Genomic DNA, 20,715 nt, shown 5'->3' with positions numbered 1-20,715 from the left:
CTCTGTTGAATAGCCCCAGCGCTGAAAAAAGCAGAAGCCTGACAAGAGGTCTCTAAGTGCTATTAATGCAGTCAAGTTTGCCATTGTGTAAGCTTGGGTCTCAAGACACATTGGACACTGTACACCAACTACAATAAAGTAAGGCGAATTTAGAAGAAAGCACTATTTCAATATTACACAACACCGATCTAAACTATCTACAGAGACTATAAATGTAAAACAGCCTAGTAAGAAACCTAACTTATCTAAACCATCCACTTATTATTAATTCAGAAAAACTTTAATTGTAGTAACTATATTTATCTAAAGAAAACACTATAACTCTATATGGGGAGGAGTAGAAAAGGATATGAAGGATTGGTAAGCCAACACAAAATGGAGCCCTCAAATATGTGTTTGAAATCTTCTACAGCACACAAGATCTGAGGTGTTGAGGTAGAATGCAGAGGAATATTGGTAGGTGAGGAGTCGAAGCTCCAGAACAAAGTCTTCTAGTTGGTGCTGAGGTTGGATCTGACAATATACAGTTGAACTGGACAAAAATAGGCAACACTGGATCTGTCATTTGAGTCACAGAGCTCAACTGGTTTCATTTATTGTCTTTTTTGGATTAGTTTCCTATCTAGCATATCTCTTATAACCTGCTCTTAGCAGATCTCACCAGGAATATTTTACTCAAGACTCTGAGATGAGTGGAAAGCCATGAACTGTGAGACTGTTAATCAAAAAGGGAAGAAAAAAGGGTTTACTGAGTTGTGCACAGCTCACTACCACCGTCTTACTCACTATGAGGGGATGGCTTCTCAAAACCCTTTTGTCTCTATAGGAAGCCTTCCTAATCCATACAATGGTAGCAATCTAAACCTGAAGCTTCAGTAATCTGTACCAAGCAAAATAAATCACACCCTGAGCTGCAGTAAAACCTGCCTGGGACATCTGTACATCCCAGCCTAAGAAATAAGGCAAACCCTTGCTGCTCATTAATAAGCCTGCCTACCTACAAGAACTAGAGTGACGCAATATTAAAACCAATACCAATCTCAAGGGTGATCTAAGCTATCCAGCTATAGACTGGGAAACTTATACCACCACTAGTGCACTAGCACAGAGATTCTTGGACTATGTCAACACAAATGCCCTGGAACATCTAGTCAGAGTACCCATTAGGGAAAATACCTTTGACCATGTTCTTACTGATATGGGAGCATGTTGCGGCATCCTTTGCTTCTCTTCATCACTTGTTAGATCTGACCACAAAGCCATCTCCTCTGAAATTAAACTGAATCCAGGGACCATGTCTACTTCTGGTACCTTTAAAAAATTCTCCAAGACAAACTACATAATCATAATCCTTCCAAACCCAGTTAACTCTACTGAGTATGTTATGTGGAGCATAAACCACTAAATTATACCAGCATTTAAACAGCTGCATAGATGTGGCTATATTCTGTAGAAACAATGCAAACAGCTGCATAGATGCTGCTGTACTCAGTAGAAACAAGTGAAGGGAATACCACAAAAACAAACCCCTCTGGTGGAACTTTTAATATCACCAAGCTTTACAATAAAAGGAAGAGATTATTGACTGAAAGTAAGAAGAGCACTGCACAGAATGATAGAGCTCCAGTCATTAAATTAAACAAGCAACTCAGGTGCTTAATTAAATTCATCAAAGCCAAGTTTAGGGTGAAAACAGCCACCTAAATAACAGACAATCACAAGGCCTTTTTTACTCATAGTTATATTTGTAATCTCAGAAGCACAAAACAACAATGCACCAAGTTAAATGTAAACTATGATATCTACACCGAAGCTGAAGATACAGCTAACCTACTGATCAATAAATTAATCTCAAACTTTGGAAAGTTGATTCCTTGAGAAACTACCACACTGACAACACACCCCTAACAGTTGATCTAGTAGTTCAAGTCTTGGGAACTTATGAGGACAGTGACCTAACTTTTGACCTGCATGTGTCCACTGTGGTAAATAAGTCCTTCTACACTACACAGCTCATAAACAAGAGAATTGCTTCTAGAACCAGAGGCATTTTTGTTCCACTCTACTTAGCCCTCATTAGGCTAATCATTGTATAATGGATTTAGGTACATGCAACAAGGGAACACCTGCAGGGACAACTCAAACAATATACCCTAAATGGACCACCTGAAAGCCCTGTCGCTATACATGTTCATAAGTACTAGGCGAGCTGCTCTTGTGAAACACTTCAAGCCAAGTCAGTATCCTTTTTGTGCTCATATTAACCTATCCCATTTGATTAGAGAATGGTCTACCCCATACAATGGGCAATAATTATGTTTCACCCTTAAGAATAACTAGCATCATATCATAGACAATTTGAGAGGACCCATGCATGGATTTACAAGGTCCTTCTGTTTATCAGTAGTACAGGGGGGGGCAGTCATTTGAATATAAACAGGAAATTACTTCATTTTATGTGGATGGGAGTCTGTTCCACAGCAGTGGTATCCTCTGAGATAAATCTATAACTGTCCCTCCAAACCATTCTGTTGACGTTGCAGAAGAAGAGGTTTGCATCTCTAGACAGAGTATTTCTGATGCCATCTGACTTGCTGATGTGCAGTAAATCCATCAGTATTGGGTCAAAGAATGCCCTGTATGAAAGATGCAGGTCATCTCTTAGCAGTCTGTAGGTTACCGAGTACAGTGACAGGGCTTTGGGTCATTCCATGTAGGACATGTTGCTTATGTCTTGTATCCTTTTAGAAAGGTATCTCAGTGGGTGCTCCAGTTGCATGTGTCTGGATAGATACATGCCAAAGGGGGCATTTTACTCAATGATTGGCCTAATACAGGCTGAGTAAAGGGGGGCCATGACATCCCCAGATCTAAAACAATCCCTTTGTTTATAAGCTGTGCAATATAGAAAGACTTTCTTACAATGGACACATGCTGGTCAAACGTTAGTTCACTGTTCACATAAGTTCTCAAATCCTGAACAACTGGGTCAACTCTTAGCCGTGTACTTTCAATTAGGTAGTTTCATGGGGTAGATGACTTCTCAAAGGATACAATAATGCATTTTTGCCATTTAGATTCAGTCTATGATCTTAGTACTAGTTATTTTTTTAGGGACAAACTTGCTGCAAGATGGCCAAGTCATTTGGGGATTCAAGGTCTGCTCTAGTTTGTATTCATCTGCAAACTTAAATCAGATAGAACCTTTTGGTATTGGCTATAAAAGACGGGTTTATATCATAATGTCGAACTGTGAAAAGTTCGAACACCAAAACAATGAACTGCAAACTCCGAAATGGAATAACGCCGAAAACTTAAAACTCCGAAGTTCAAAACTCCGAATGGTTATAGTTATCCCAAGCATGTATATCACTGTGGTGCGATCTCGGAGTTGCTATACTTAAGTAGGGGGGGTGTGGGAGGCGAAGCCAACCACATTAAGTAATAGTGTTAAGTGTTTACTGTTTTGTTACGTTATCCTACGGGTGTGAAGCTGGCCAACCGTTGCTTTTCAGAGTTCCGTTTTTCGTAGTTTTGGGTTTTCAGAGTTTTTACATTTCGGAGTTTGCAGTTCGATGTTTTGGTATTCGGACTTATCACAGTTCGATGATCTGATATAGACCCATAAAAGACTACTGAAGGGATCTAACAATACAGTACCCTTTCTCAGTAACAGTGTAAAGGTTTTTTTTTTCAGAATAATTTATCATGCCAAAACATGTCTTGAAATTTAATTGAAAAAAAAAACGAAACAATTTTTAAATGTAAATTTCCATGCCTCAACTTACACAAAGAATAAAAATACGTCTTTTATACAAAAACATATACTCCTCTTAGGTATGCAGGGTACAGATCCTTGCAGATCTTAAATCACTCCAACATTACACATTTACATATTTAATGGCTTTTGCTTATTTTACTCTGAAGAGAGCTAAAAGTAAACATTTTTTTTAGCAGACTATTTTGTAAAAGTTGTACCCTGTCAATTTATAACTGTTTTTCAGAGCACTTGAAGATCCCACATTCATTCCATTTTGCACAGCCTAAGAGCTTTTACAGAAAGCAGACAATAGAATCTCTGCTCTGCATGTCACAGCATATATATATATATATATATATATATATATATATATATATATATATATATATATATATGCATATTTTGCTGTAGGGAGGTAATAGCACAGAAAACTATTTTTTCCAGAAAAGATTACTATTCTTGGAGTACCTTTCATTAGAACACAAATGGATTCAGGTGCATATAGAGTCTGTCAACTTGAAAAAAAAATCCTCTCTCTCTCTCACTCTACATATAAATACACATATGTGTGTGTGTGTATGTGTATATAAACACACATACATATATATATATGTATATATATATATATATATATATATATATATATATATATATATATATATATATATATATTTATACAAATACACACACATATGTGTCTCTCTCTCTCTCTCTCTCTATATATATATATATATATATATATATATATATATAGGTGTTGGACACCCAATTGAACATACACAACGCTGACAACTATCTGGTCGACACCATTTAGTCGATGCAGACAGATGACTAACAGGTGTGTGGTATCGACAATTCCTGAGTATAGTAATATCTTATACACATACATACATGTATATATATATATATATGAATGTATGAATGCCCCCCCCCCACGAAAACAAATCCAGTTGGTTTAGACCATTTCCCTGTAACAGTGTGAAAATTTTTTTATTTTCAAAATAATGTATCATGGCTATCAGCTACAGTGGTTCTAGATGCAAAGACTCATCTACAACTTGAATGTCCTGTAATGCAGTTTACTGCACAGATTTCAGTTGGGGAGAATGAAGGTTACACTTTCAGCAACAAAACTGTACTCAAGAGAAAAAAAAAATTACTTCTGATATAATGACAACTCAGTAAATAGGTGTTTTATGCCATTACTGTACTCAGCATGTTTAGCAGACATTCAGCACAGCACCCATAACAAAAACAGAGTATAATGCAAAATGCTAGGCTGTGGCAGTAAAAGCATATACACTTAAGTAACTGATGCCTGAGTCTGACAGATTATACCACTTTACCCAACACTGACATTACATTATAAAGGTTTCAGGTAATAAGAGTGTGTTCCTCTACAACACACACAGACAGACAGAAAGATGCATGCACACACACACCTAAGATTGCAATTACAACTTAACATATTCCAGTAAAGCACAACTCTAAATTTGTCCCAACAGCTTTAGCCACATGAAAACATGGCACTGTAGCAATGGTGCCTTACAAATGAGAAAGTGTCCCCCTCTATATATATATATATATATACACACACACACACACACACACACACACACACACACAGACATAGATATCCAGCCATCCCTCCATCCTCAACTCCTTTTCCCATTTTTGCACATGGGTTTGGCGTGTCACTTCAACAGTGACAACCATCTCGAGCCGAGGTTTACACCACCAGGTGGGTAGCCCTGTCACTGTAGTTCATCTGTACCACTCACTCGCACACACACTCGCTCCTAGGGCCAATTTAGTGTGTCCAATCCATCTGATGAATGTCTTTAGAGTGTGGGAGGAAACTGGAGAACCCAGAGGAAACTCACGCGACCACAGGGAGGACATGCAGACTCCACACAGAAAGCACCCCAGCCAAGGATCGAATGGGAGAACCTCCTGCTGTGAGGCTACAACGCTAACTGCTGCACCACAGTGGCCACTCTTTACATATATTTCTACTTTATACAGATAGATATATAGACATATATGCATTTATATGTGTCTGTGTGAGTGTGTATATGTATATATAAATATATATATATATATATATATATATATATATATATATATATATATATATATATATATATATACACACACACACACATACATACATACACATACACAATACATATGGAAGATATACACACAACATATATGGGAGTGCTTAAAACACAGCAAAACTCTTAAATGTCCACATCTATTTTGTCAAGATACTTTGGTCAGGAAAATAAGGTGTGTTACATCAACAATCCCCAGAGTTGGAGAATATGCATCTTCCCCAGGGACTGTGTGATCTCAGAGTTAGTATATATAATTAGCAGGGGTAGTAGGGTCTAGTCATTTTGTAATCCAGGTGGATAGCTAATGAGTTTAACAGATATTTCTCCAACACTTGTACTACAAGTACACTGAAAAAAAAATAGATGATGGTCATCCAACAGTAGTTAGTGGATATGCCCAAATATAACACAAGATAACATTATCAGAGCTTTAAAATGAGCAAATAAAAATACATCAATGGGATCAGGCAAAGTACTACCAATTTTACTGACAAACTTAACAATGAAGTTCAGCTTATTACTACCTTCTACTTTTAATAACTTCTTACTTACAGGAAATGTTTCCAGAATGTGGAAAAAGGTCAAATATAACTCTAATTAAAGGGAAAATTAACTGAAGAAAATAATTAAAGACAGGTCAGTTTGACATCAATTCTAAGAAAGTGTCTTGAACAATGTCTATTAGAACTTCTGGAACAGAGTCAGATACATATCAACTTGACTGATATATACAAGCATGGTTATCCCAGGAGCAGAGCAGACATATTTCATCAACCAGAGGAGAAGATGTGGATCACGAGGAAGGAATTTATTTTGGAGGGAAAGAGGCAAGAGTTAAATGGGCTAAGTTGTTTCTCCCTACATAACAAAGTGGTTTAGGATTACCAGATTTGAAGGGATACTTCAAAGCTACACAGTTAAGGTTCATATACAGCACAAGCAGAAGACTACAAATGAAAGTGGAAATAAATTATGCTGAAATGGGGGGGGGGTCACAAAATAAGGAGAGAGTAGGATTCTGGATGCATACACTTAAGGAGAACAGCAATAACCATACAAAATATTATATTTACAAAGTAGTAGAAAGTATTTTGAGAACTATGACAAAGGAATGGAGGAAACATATTTTACCAATAGGGATAACTAAGTAGGGGTGCAGAAAATAGGGAAGAGGGAGCTGGAATCTTCTGGCAAAAAGCAGCAAAGGAAGCAAGGTTTTGGGAACAAATAACTAGGGATGGAAACATCATAGAGTGTGATAAAGCGAAACAGAAGTTCAGACTACAGATTAGAGACTGCCCTCCCTACCAAGGGACTGGTAATAGAGTATAGGTATTGAAAAAGGTACAGGGGAGTGCTAAAAAAACAACTTTGGTTGAGCTTATAGTGGAATACAGAACAGAAGCTGCAGTAAAAAAACAGAGATTAGAAAAGTGTATAAAATAAAGCATGATAAACATAAGAATCAATCAGAAGAATTTAGAAACGAGTCAGAAATGAGAATGGAAAAGCAATATGCAAAGAAACAAAGGGATGATATTTTTGTGGCTCCCGTGAATGCAAAACAATCTAGAAGGTTTATGATTTTTGTATGGAAGTGTTTGCATAGGTACTTTTATAGCTCAAGTAGAGTTCAGAGAATGTTTTCACAGGTAGACAGCAATTACTGGAAGTGTAATTGGAAAGAGAGAGGTAATTGGGAACATATTTTTTGTGACTATAACAAGTTGATAAATTTTAGAAATTCCCTACAGTGTACTCTGTCAGAAATGTGGAGGTGGTGGTGGGCAAATTATTTTCACTAAGGGAACATTTCTTTTAAACAGGAATATAGAAACTGAATTGCCTAGGCAAAGTAAGCCTCTAAAAAGTTTATTGCTGTAGGCTGCCAAAAAAGCAATTACTGGGAAATGGAAATCAAAAGCAATACCAAATTACCAGAACTGCTGAATATTGTCACAGAAATAAAAGAACTGGAGATAGTATCTTTAGAAAAGGAAATGTGAAAACCACACAGAAGCAAATGAAATCTGTGGGAACAATACATGCAGAATAATCTAATCAAATAATAATAATGTATAGCAAGATTTGTTACTGGTAATCAATTCAGAGAACTCACCACTGCCTGAACCTACAACAACTTCACTGGCTTGAATTACAAAACATGACAAATCCAATAATCCTCTATCCTTCTCCTTCCTGATTATATTACTCAGTTTACTGAGGGTTCATATAAATATCTAATCTACTTACATAGTTGTCTTTAAATGCCCTTTTCTCTTTCTTATGATGTTTGATTATGCTAAATAAGTTATGCTAATACAATAAGTTTGATTTTTTATAATATTTTTCTGCTGAAAAATAATATATATTAGACTAGCTAGCCGGTTAACAAATGTAAAAAAAAAATGAAGTTAGACTAGCCCGGTTAACAAATGTAAAATAAAAATAAATAAATAATGTTGAGGAGTGTTATTTCAGTGAGGGTAAGACTTGGGCAATTTATGTAATGTTAAATTGAACTGCCAAGACAAAAGTCATTTCTGTATATTGTGTACAAAGAAAAAAAATTGTTGTAATGGTTGGATTACTCTTTTATAACTAGATGCATACTTACATCACTACGTAGTGTTTGATGTTAATAAAGACATTTAAAAAAAATCCAACTGAATGTTTTGGGAAGCTGCACTGGCTAGTGGAGTTACACTACTAAACAATTAAGTGCATGCTGCAAAAGACAATTTCTTCTTATTTTAAAACCATTTTCACTCCAATAATAAAAAATAAATAAATAAATAAATAAAACCAATGTATTTCCACACGTGGCAATGGAGAAATGCTTCAGTGTCAGGATATCTTTTAACCTATACGTTAGGGGTTAAGACAAAAGCAAGCAGTACTCAGAATGAATAACAGCTTCACAGACTACAAAGTTTTGTCATTCCTTCCCATTTTTTTCTTAAATTATCTGTGAAAGACAGCCAAAATGCAACACCACCAGGGGGTCAACCCAGAAGCAGCCCATTTACAATCTAGTGAAGGATGAAGCCTTAGCTAAGCATGCCAGCTGTTGCTGCCTTTTTACAAGCATCTACTGTATTATATTTGCACTTAATGCCATGCTTTTCCACTTTAAAAGCAGTTTGATTCAATCCACATACCCTTTCTTTTAAAGCCTCATCTGTGATTTCTAAAGTCACGTCCTCCGTATGCTTCAGAATCTTGCCCATATAGTTAATTAGGAAGAGTACCGCAGCAGAATAGCCAAACAAAAGGTCACTATGAAGGAGGGAATCCACTAGCTTGGTCTTGACATCTTCAGGGAAGGGAATGAAGTTGAATCCATGCCAAACTGCATATACCTGAACTGGTGGCAGCAACCCCTGAGGAAGCCACTGGAGTGTCAAAGATGCATTTAATGGAGTGTTTGGCCACTTGGGTGTCATTGGTGAGTATAGACCGCGCCTGAAATTTGGGTTTAGAATCCTCCAGAATTGGTAAGAATCTTATTCAGGTTTCTCAGAATGCATAATAGATATTTTGTAATCTATGTTTGGTAGTTTAGGGCTCTAAATGCCAGGGTAGCACAAGTATAGACTTTTTGGCCATACCTATCCATAGTCTTATTGTCTCTACCAGATGGCAGCACATTGGATGCAGTGAGGAGTATGGTGGGCTTAACCACATTGAGAGAAAAAAGATGAGGGAGTGTGCTACAGGATTTCTGTAAAGGAAATTTCATCTCCTCTGGGATCTTATAAAACTGATATGGTTTCTTCGGTGCTGGTGGTTGTGAGTCTGGGTTAGAGCAGATATGAGGCAAAACTATCCAAGAAGGCTTCTAAGACAAGAGGAACAGTTGAAGATTTAGGGGCCCCTTACTTTCCAGTAATTCATGGCATCCTTTTTGTACGTCTGTGACCTATTTAGTGTCCCACTCTAAATGTTGCAACATCCTGGTGACAGTTTCATTCAAGGAAATTTTTTCATGTGGGGATCTGATGACAAAACATCCTCATCATCTGAAGCCAGCTGTCCCAGAGAAAGTACTTAGGAGGAATAAGCCAGTGAGCCTTCATCTAAATCTGTTTCATCATCCTCCTCTTCTGAAGAGGATTCAGGCTGCCTTTTCATGGGGGGAGGGGGCAGGGGAAGGAAGGAAGCTTCAGGGTTAAGATGGCTTTCTATAAGCTCTGAGAAATCCTACCAGTCCTAGTGGAGCCAGGGACTACTTCTTTAATTATTATCTGAGGTATACCCTCTGGTGTCTTGGAAGTAATCACTCTGGGTTCCCCCTTCTCTTTCATAGCAATGGAAGATTCAGTCTCGTTGGATTGCAGTGCTGTCGAGGTAGTGGTTGTCTCAGAAGGACTGGGATGTACCACAGATTCATGCTTCATCTTGGTTAGGATGTCTGAGTTAGACTTGGCAGCCAAAGCTTCAGGTTCTTAACGTTTTGTACTGTACTTCTTATGTGCTAGTGGGATGTCGCAGGCCATAAGTTCCACCATCTTATCTTTTTTTTAAACAAAAAACTTTATCATGTATAACATATGCAATCATACATTTATATAAATGAAAACAAACAATACTGACATAATTTTAGTCACAAATATTATACATCTGAAACCATACTGATATAATTTTAGTTGCAAACATTATGCACCACTTACAATCTAGCCAGTCATTGCCAGTAAAACACTACATAGCTCATTCAAGTCATGCCTTCTTTTAAACGTTGTGCCTCTTCTGCATGTACTGGTCACACAATTCCCATATTTTTTATGCAATTTGCTTCTACCCTTTTCTAAAGATCCTAATTCCGGTTGTTTTATCTCTTTTACTATATTCACTACTTCGAGTAAAGTTGGTTTAGACTTTGATTTCCATTTTCTAGTAATTGCTTTTTAGGCAGCCACCATAATTAGAATCAGCAAGGCCTTACTATATCTAGGCAATTCAGATTCTGTATCACAGCTCAAAAAAATAATTTCCTTAGTTACAGCAATTTGTTCACCCAGCATCTCTGACAAAACAGTCTGCAGGAAACCTTTAAAGTCTGTCAGTTCATTATACTCTCAGAAAATATGTTCCCAGTTGGGCCTACTTCAAATTAATGAAAACTCACATACCCGAAAAAGACATGACAGACACAAAACACTGAATTGTCAGTTAACTGACACCACACAACACCGAGAAGTTACCGAGGGAAAGGCAGTGGTCAGCAGATTATCTTTTTCTCCATTGTAGTGCAATCTTAGTGCTGGTACAGTATATACAATTAGTGGGGTGTGGGGGCACAGCCCCTCACAATGGGGTGGGTGGGTTCTTGTGACTGCTGGCTGACCGCTTTCTTTTCCTCTGTAAATTCTTGGTGCTGTCTGGAGTTGGTTAACTGATGAATAAGTGTTTTCGTCTTGATCATGCTGTTTTCAGGTATATGGGTTTTCGTTAATTTGAAGTAGACCCGTTCCCAATTACCACTTTCTTCCTCATCACATCTCCAGCATTTGCTATCTACCTGAGGAAAAATTCTTTGGAGTGTACCTGGGGTATAAAAATACCTATGTAAACACTTCCAAGCAAAGATCCAAAATCTTCTAGACTTTGTTGCATATTTGGGAGACATACAGATAACCCCCATTGGTTCTTTGTGAATTACTTATCCTATCTCTCTTCCCAATCCTTTCTAATCTCCTCTGATTGACTGTTATAGTTATCATGCAATATTTTGTATGCTCTACTAATTATTCCTTTTTAACAGCAGCTTCTGTTCTAGATTCTACTAAAACGCTTAACAGTGCTGATCTTTCACTGAGGATCCTCCCATTTCTTTCTCTTTGCCTATACAATGATATCAATCCTTGATAGGGAAGGCAATCTCTAGCCTACACTCCAAATAAATTCTTGGCTTCTTCTTGTTCTATTCCCTTTCCCTCTCCACAATTATTTGCTCCCAATATCTTGGTTCTTTTACCAATTTTTGCCAATAAATTCTAGCATCCATTGCCTATTGTCTGTATTCCAATTGTAGTCATTCTTATTAGCAGACTCTCCTTTCTTCATTCCCATGTTACCTTAGTTCTTAGAATACTTTCTTCTACTTTATGAATATGCTATTCTATATGGTTATTGTTCTCCTTAAGGATCTGCATCCAAAAACCCAGTCTCTCTCTGTTTCTTGAGCACCTTCCCTGTTTAATCATCATCCCTTTTCACTCTGAATTACAGGTTTCTGCTTGTGCTATGTACAGGAGCCTTAACTGTGTAGCTCTGAAATACCCCATTCAAATCAGGTAATCCCAAACTTCCTTGTTCACACTTCCTTGTTATCTCACTTGACTCTTGCTTCCCCTCCCACATAAAATCATTCAGCTCTTTATTAACTGCTATCGACAACTTCTCCTCTAGTTGATAAAAAAATGCATGACCTGTGTATAAAACGAAAGGGACTAAAAACATTTTAACTGCTTGTATCTTGCTATCAATATAACCGTTTCCAATTTCTCCATTTTTGTATTGCCTTTTGTTTAGTCTCTTCCCACATACCCTCATCTGTCACACCAGAATCCTTTTTAATCTATAGTCCAGAGTACTTCATTTTATCATGTCCCCATAAATATTAAAATTGCTGAACCAAGACATATGTGGGTATATAATTTACAGCTATTGCCTTGGTTTTAGCTTCATTAATTTGTATCCCAAGAAGATATGAAACTGTCTCACAATGTTCCACAACATTTAAATGTCCTTTTCTGGTTTTATCAGGTATAAAATAATATCATCTGCAAATATAGCCAGCTTTTCTGGACTACCATATCAATTATATCATTGGATTTTTGAGTCTCTTTGTTACTTTTACTATATTTAGAACCACTGGCAAAGAAAATAAGTAGAAAGAGGACACCCCTGCTTGGTTCCTCTGCTTAAATAGAAATTATCAGAGAGGAACCAAACCACCTGAGGACTTTCCTGTGGATTGGTTATACATCATTTTTATCTCATCTCCTCCTAGCTTCCAAACTTCCACAGGAATACTATCTATACATCACCATTTTTCTCATCTCCTCCTATCCTAACTGTTAGTAACTGAGCCTCATCTGCCTCTAAACTTGGCATATTTAATTCTTCCATAAGCCTTTCCATTTGTGCCTTTTCTTGATCTCCACATTTCTCTGCTTTATACAGACTTTAATAAAATTTCCAAAATATTTCTAGTACCTCTACTGGATCTCTTGTTATCTTCCTTGTTACAGGCTCCCTAAGGTTTGTGACAACCCTGTCTACTTTTTGTTGCCCGAGTCGTTGCGCTAAACATTTTTGTGTTCTTGGCATTAATTATCAAAAAACAGTTGCTTAACAGCAATCTTTCTAAACTCATGGATATTATTGAGATAATCCTTAATTTTCTGCTTAGCATTCTGCAATTGCTCTTCCTCTTGTGTTGTGAAATTCCCCTTATTCTATAATACTTTAAAATGTGTCAGTCCCTCTATACAATTCTTGTTACTTATTAAACATATTTCTCTTTCTTTTATTTCCACCTTATTTTTAAACTCCACTTTAATTTTATCCCAGTCCCTAGCTATATTTTTCAGAAGAAATTTCTACCTTCTCTAATAACTTCCAAATAATTTCTACTACCCATTCCTTAAATTATTCTCTTTTCAACAGCTAGGTGGGAAAGCACCAGTATCTCATTTTTATTTTATTACCCTGCATTTTTATTTTAGTTGTTATTGTTGTGCGATCTGATATAGTTATTAGATACATATCAAAACTTTCAATTAAATGCACATGTTCCTGTGAAATGTAAGTTCTGTCAAGCCTAGCCCAGTTTTTGCATCTTGGGGAATAATATGTAAATTCACTGTAAACTCCTACTACTAAATTCACATCTTCCATGCCAAATGTTTCCATAAATTTCTTCAAAAATATATCCTCCTCTATTATATTTTCCTTTCTGAGCCCCCTGGACACATCTTCACTGCTGCAAATCTAATTCCAGTCTCTACCTAAAAGCAATATTTCCTGCTGAAAACTGATTATTTCTCCCAGAATATTCTTAAACTCCATTACAGCAGTTTTAGGTGGAATATAAATACATGCCAGTATAATCCCTCTCCCTTGCCAGTAGCCCCTTAGTACTACAAGTCTACCATTATTATCTTTTTTACCCTTTTCTATCACTACTGGATCTCCTTTTGCAATTAATGTAAGTATTCCTCATTTCCTTTGTCCCATGTATTCTGCTGAATAACCATCCTGAAAACCTTTCTTTATTAAATTCACATGTTCACTTCTTTCCAAATGCGTCTCCTGTAGCACAGCTATTTGCACTGTACATTTTTAATATAGTTCACTACTAATTCTTGTTTGTATATGCCTATAAGACCATTAACATTTAAAAATAATACAGAAAGCATCCCTATATTAAAAAGTTATTATTCCTTTTACTTGTAACAGCTTTTTTAAGTATTTAGTTCCAGCTATTTTGTTACATGCACACACACACATTAATGTTTGTCAGGTTGATTGTTTATACATTTTTTGTCATATTAATTTGAGCCTACATCACATCTTACAAAACTTTTTGTTTTACTGAAAGCTCTCAAAAAAAAAGTACAGCTACACAACATCCCTAAAACCTATTAACTTAATACTAACACACAAAACTATATAAATCTTCAAATACTGGAAGTTTTACCCTCCTAATAGGAGCAATTATCCTAAACTGATAGCCACACACACACATAGACTTGGGATAACCTAAAAGGAAGGGTATCCGTGCTAAGACACATGGTAAAACTTGCACTTCTACTAAGTACTGTCTGGTTTTGTCTTATCTTTATTGTTCTACCAGAATGACAAAACACTTGAATGCTTTCAGAAAAACATCATCTCCTAGCCATTGAAAGAACGCCATTAAAAGACACAAGTATTCTGTTTATATTGCCCTTTACAAGACTGTCTCCATGGAGACATGAGAATCAGATCCAGAGTTGCTTCTACAAGTATTTATTTGCTAGAAGAACGCTTTATTATAATTAATGTTCTTTTTTATTTGCTTTCTCTTAAAACTTGTTACTAGATAAAACCAAGGGCCTTAATACAGTCATTCCCCTATATAAGAATGAGAAAAAACATACAAAACACTTCCAGTGTCCTACTCTAAACTACCATACCTCACTAAATGCTCATTACTTCCTCCCCTACCTCAATAGGTACACCCCTCTGTATACATCCTATCCACACTACTCTCATATCAAACATTCTCCTAACACTTGCCCTCAGTACCTTATTCCCAAGCCTTACCCTATACATCTCACTGCCTAATACTTGATCAACTTACTACTCTCACTCTCTCCCTAATAATTTCTTCTTCTTCATGCTTCATGTATTTGAATCTTCAACAAAACTCAACCCTTCAGCAGTTCCTTAAGAAGTGTTATTACATATATCAGAGATACCATCTCTAAACTAGACCATGGTAACCTACCATACAAGACTCTTAACAAATCCGTATATTCCACAGTATGCAAATGTTTGTTGACAAATGTGTTTTACTGTTATGCATACTATGCCCTTCCTGGAACTTTCCACTGTATGATAATGCTTGACAACCAATGTATTTTACTTTTATGTATATTACGACTCTCCTTAGAATTTTCTATCACTATGCTTTGTAAATAATGTGTGACTGTTGGTTTCTAATGGAGTTTTTCTACTCGGGCCTCTGCTTGAAAATGGGCTTTTTGCCCAGTTGGACTTTCCAGGTAAACAAATGCCAAACAAATAAATGAATGAATAAATACATACATACATATATGCATAAATAAATAAATAAATAAATAAAATAAAACAAAATAAATGTTTTTCTTGTGTCATACTATTTTGATCAGACTTTAGCATCGCAGTGCCTACATTTCTTAAAAACTGAACAAGTATAAAGAGAAAAAATAGAAAAAAGGAAAAAAAGGGTCACCTATTTACTTTAGTATCCCCATTACAGTTAAAAATAACTGAGAAAACTTTACTTTTTAGCAAGCAGATTATATCATGCACTGTAAAAATATTACTGTTCTACTTGCAGTTAATTCTCCCTCCTCTTTCCCTCTTTTAGCAAATGCTCTTCCAAAGATTAATGGTATGAATTAGTGCATATACTTTACAATCCCCTACACGTTTAACAATGTCAAAAAAGTGTAATATTTCTAGGTTTTCTTGTTCTGTCACACTTCACAAATATAATTAATGCTTTGTAATCCCACATTTATTTGTCAGTTTCAGAATTGCTAGTTTTATTCCTGTTTATATCCATCCCCTAAATCCAGCCTCTACCTCATTTCCGATGTACTATCAGCTCTTCTAGTCGACTCTTGTGCTTTTTTCTGTCTCTCAAGCATTTTCTGCTGAAACACTGGAAAAGGTTTCACTTGCACAGTCTCTCTATGGTCTTTATTACCAGAAGAACAAGAAGCAGAATCTCCTTCTGTTTCACAGCTCACTTTTTGTTGGACAAAGTTTTGTATTTCCTCTTTACCATATTCTGTATCAAAAAATTATTTTGTCTCTCTAGGAAAGAATATTCTGAAGATAGCTGTGTACAGCAGTTTGAATCTCACTCCTGCTTCTCGACATTCCCTAATTAATGGAATAAATTTATTCCTCTTCTACCTGGTGTACAGTGATTAATCATTTTCCACAAACATTCTGTCTTCCACTTTTAGTACTCTGTCCTTCTGCCACAGTTTTATTAGAATCAACTCCTTCTGCTGGCAGAATTGCACCTTTATTATTAAAGACCTTGGTTGCTTTCTCATGGCCAAGTTTGGAGCATACACATGATGTGCCCTTTCAATTAACAACTCCTGCTGTGGAATACCTGTCTAGTATGCTTACTTATGCTTTCATAAAATTAATACAACCTGTTCCTTCCAGCTTTTCTGGTACAAGAAAAATCTCTGGTTTTACCTATGTGTTGTCTAATTCATTGTTTTTTTTTTTAATTTATCTTCTTGAACAGTCTCATATTCAGCCAGTCTTTTCTTCATTTCAGTCTCTGATTTTTGCAGTTTTATCACCTCATCTGAATATATCTATAGAATATGATATACATTATACTGTTATATTTTTTGTTTGATACGAGTGCAGCTAATTTCCTGTATGAACAGTATTTACCTCATTGCTTGTTTTTTCACTTCTAGTATTTTGACTGGTTTCACATATGTAACAAGTTTATTGGCTGTTTTTTTAATTTCTAAAATACTGATTAGCTTAGTTCTTTTACTAAGTTCTACTTGTGATTGGTTGTCTTTTGGGTGCGTGTTTTGATAAGACTTTTTATTCATTAATTGCTTTTTACCTACTACTCAATGGTTCTGAAGATGCCATTTCATGATGAAAGCGCTTAACCTGATTTTAATGTTTGATATTAAAGTTCCTGGTTCTGAGTACGGTGTTATCCTGGTCATTTTTTTTGTTTTTCATCTGAATATATGTTTAAAGCTTTTTCCATTTTTTCCAGGTTTTGTTATCTGAGCTGATATACTTCATCAGTGTTTCTTTTACTTTAATCAGCTGTGAGTACATTTGCTTTATTTTTTTCCTCTAGGCTACTGGAAGTTGTGTCTTGCACTAAAGCTGGAGCTTGTACTGCTTTTTGCTGAACAGCTGCAGAATTCTTCCCAGTCACAGTTTTTTCTTCAATTTTTGTGAATGGTTTTCTTTCATGTTCTCTGAATTTCTATTTTGCTGGCATCCAGGCAGTGCACTTACTTGCCAGTTACTGACATTTACCCAAAATACAAGTTCACTAGCTTTCTCTTCTGAGATTCTGTTTTCACATGGGGAAAGATGAAATTAAGCTGTTACTCAATGTGCAGCCATCATGAAGAGCCCATGAGTTCCACCATCTTATGTACAAGGTGCTTGATAAGTTAGGTCTCCAAACACATATTTACTGAAGCTTAAATGGTTTTAAAAATTTTAGGGATGAATAATTGACAAATCTTACATTTGCAGCAATCATGCTCAGCCTATAAGCTAAACAAATACTGACAGTGGAGGCCATTGTTGGTGATTTGCCTTCCACATTTGCACTCCATTCTCTCTCTTAGCTGACATGACTAAATCATTTTTCAAAAAAAGGTTCCCCACTGGGGCAGTTATCTGACTAAGCCTTGGCAGTGGTAGCAGCACAGTGACATGGAAATCAAACCAATGTTAGTGAAGCTTCGGCTTTTGGACTGGTAGCAAGATAGTCTTGAGGATCTTATAGCCATACAGCCACTTGTGTACCCATTGGTCTGTACGCTGAAGTCATATGCCGGATGTATATAGTGCATCAAGAGTTTTTTTTGGCTTTGGTACACTGACTGGGCATTAGGCTACCCTTGACAGAATAACCCACAAGTACTGGATTACTGCAACAGTGATCTAAGGAAGGATACCCAGGTGACTGAATGGGAGCATGCAAGGCAGAACCATACATCTGACATCTGCAAGCCTGCGTGGGGTCACTATGGCCTCATGCTCACCTGCCTGCAGTCTCTTTCCCAATTAACTTTTTCTGTCTCTCTCTCTCTCCATCTTCCTATGCTTTCTGTTTTTTTAGAATGATGGTGTATGAATCCCCCAGACTAAGAGCTGATGCTTATGCTAAGATCCCACATTTTTTTTCAGATGTAAGCAAGCCTTCAAATTCCTACTATAATAAAGCAGTGTTCTCTTTTTTGAAAGCCATGCAGTGCCCATTGGTTACTTGGGGCTCCTCTCATAATAAAAAAATGCACTGTAAGTGAAAGTACTTTGGCAGAATTTGCCTTCTGTACTCACGCTTGTTAATTAGCTTTTCCAGGGATGTTATGGACCTTTAAACTTTATCAAGCCTAATAGAGAAAACCACTCTCTACAATAGAATGAACTCAAACCACAGAAATATTTCAGAAGTGGACATATGTAACTCTGGAGTGGACCCATGGACAATAAGACTGAAGAATAATTACTTCTTGCTGCAAAATATAACTGAAAATGTTACAAGCTGCTCCTGTTTTTAGCTATTTATCAGACCAGCACCTGATAAAGGGAAGAGCTGAACTCACTGAAAATGCAAGCAAAGTTTAAGGCCATGAAAGAATGTCTTAGTTGTTAAAGTTGTTACAAATAATTTGGGTACTCACATTAGTTTTAGGATATAGTGGTTAGTACTGAGGACTTTAGGGTAGGAATAGAAGAAGATTGTTATAGAGATCAGTGTTGGGGTTATTTGGGAGAAGCTTGTGGTGGAGGGATTGAGTGGTGATGATGAGGTAATAGCTAAGGTATGCTTTTGTAGTAGTGTTGCTTGAGGAGTTGTTAGGGTAAAAAGGTAGAAACAGCATGATTAGTGTAGAGTGAGATAGCTTAAATGGAAGTAGAGGGGGATTTAGGGCTTTTGGAAGTGAAGCAGTTATAGGGGGTACAGTATAAGTGAAAATACTGTGGGATAGTACTGTAGACAAAGGGGGTGTGGTTAGAAGTTAGAGTAATATGGTTGAGGTATGGGAGGGGGATGTTATGTAGTAGACTGATTGGACTGTAGTTGGAATTGGATGATGTTTGCAGGAGGTGAAGCTAAAAGTACAAGTTTATAAAAGAAGAGCAGTAGATTGTCCTAGTATCGTTTCTGGAATGTAAGGAATAGAAAGGTATTAAAGGCTAGAGTATAATGATGTAGTCAAAATAAGAAAACGGATGGTTTATTTGGGAAAATAAAAAGATACAATGATGGAATAGACAGCTGCTATTAGGGAGGGTATGATTATAAATGGTTACAGTGCAAAGCAGTACGGAAGGGGCAAAGATAGTTGGGAATGAGGTTAAAAATTAAAAAGAAATAAGGAAGCAGAAAACAAGAAATAGAAGTGTATGTATAGCAGAAGAACTGTGATTTGGGAGTGCTTTGGAAAAAGAGTCAAGAGAAATGAGTATGTAGAAAGGATAATATTATAGTAAGAGGGGGTGGGTGGGAATTGGGGGTAGGAAAGTGCAACAAAACTGAGTGTAGTGGACCTCCTACACTCAGGTCAATTTATAAGTCAATTTATAATGGACAGCAATCACATTACAGCCAGAACAAAGCAATTAACAAAGAAGTGGAAGTAAAACAAGTTTTCTGTCATTTCCTGAGACTAAATACCTGGCATATGCAGTATAGCCTACTGATCTAGCAAAAGGAGACAGTGGCTAACTTAGTAAGGGGTCCTACTATTTCACACAGCAGGCATGTATTTAACTGACTGAAGTTAATATGCAACAAAGTTCCTCATGATAAATATGCATACATAAAACAATGACAAAGTCTCAGTAAATTTGTATGTGTAGGGCTTTGTGACAGAGCTCCTGCAATACTGGGGTCAGAAGTGACCACAGGCTCTGCTCTATGAAGGAAGATAGTGAACAAGTGTAAAAAGAGATAACACTGAGGGGATATTTAGCAATACATTCTACTATATGCTTGGCCCTCTAAAACAAGATCAGGTGTGAACTCACATATTATCATATTAATTCATTTTATTTGCCACAACACAAAGTATAACAGAAGACAACTATGAGTAGGGTCTCCAAAAAGACAAAGCAAGGGATTCATAGCTCTATATAGCAAAGACATATGCAACTAAATTTCTACACCAACGATATGGCAACTTCATGGTAGTGATTAGGTCTTATACTCAAGTTGACCCATGTATTACTAAAAATGTAAAAAATGTGCCTCTGACAAAAATAAAACTAGAATACAAATATGTAAATATACAACACACAAATATTTTGCTACCCTTTTACAAGCTTTCAAAT

The 20,715-nt window shown here is 36.5% G+C and overlaps 1 protein-coding gene across 1 annotated transcript in view; it reads right to left on the bottom strand.

Annotated features, from left to right (window-relative positions):
* EXOC1 (exocyst complex component 1) overlaps positions 1-20,715 on the bottom strand; it is a 1,123,278-nt gene that overhangs the window by 326,758 nt on the left and 775,805 nt on the right. The gene's annotated exons all lie outside the window — the stretch shown is intronic.

Source organism: Protopterus annectens, chromosome 2.part1, assembly GCF_019279795.1.
Source record: "Protopterus annectens isolate FY-2018-M chromosome 2.part1, PAN1.0, whole genome shotgun sequence".
NCBI classification, from domain to species: Eukaryota; Metazoa; Chordata; order Ceratodontiformes; family Protopteridae; genus Protopterus; species Protopterus annectens.
The sequence above is the reverse complement of the archived record's forward strand: the minus strand, read 5'-3'. Positions and strand labels throughout refer to the sequence as shown.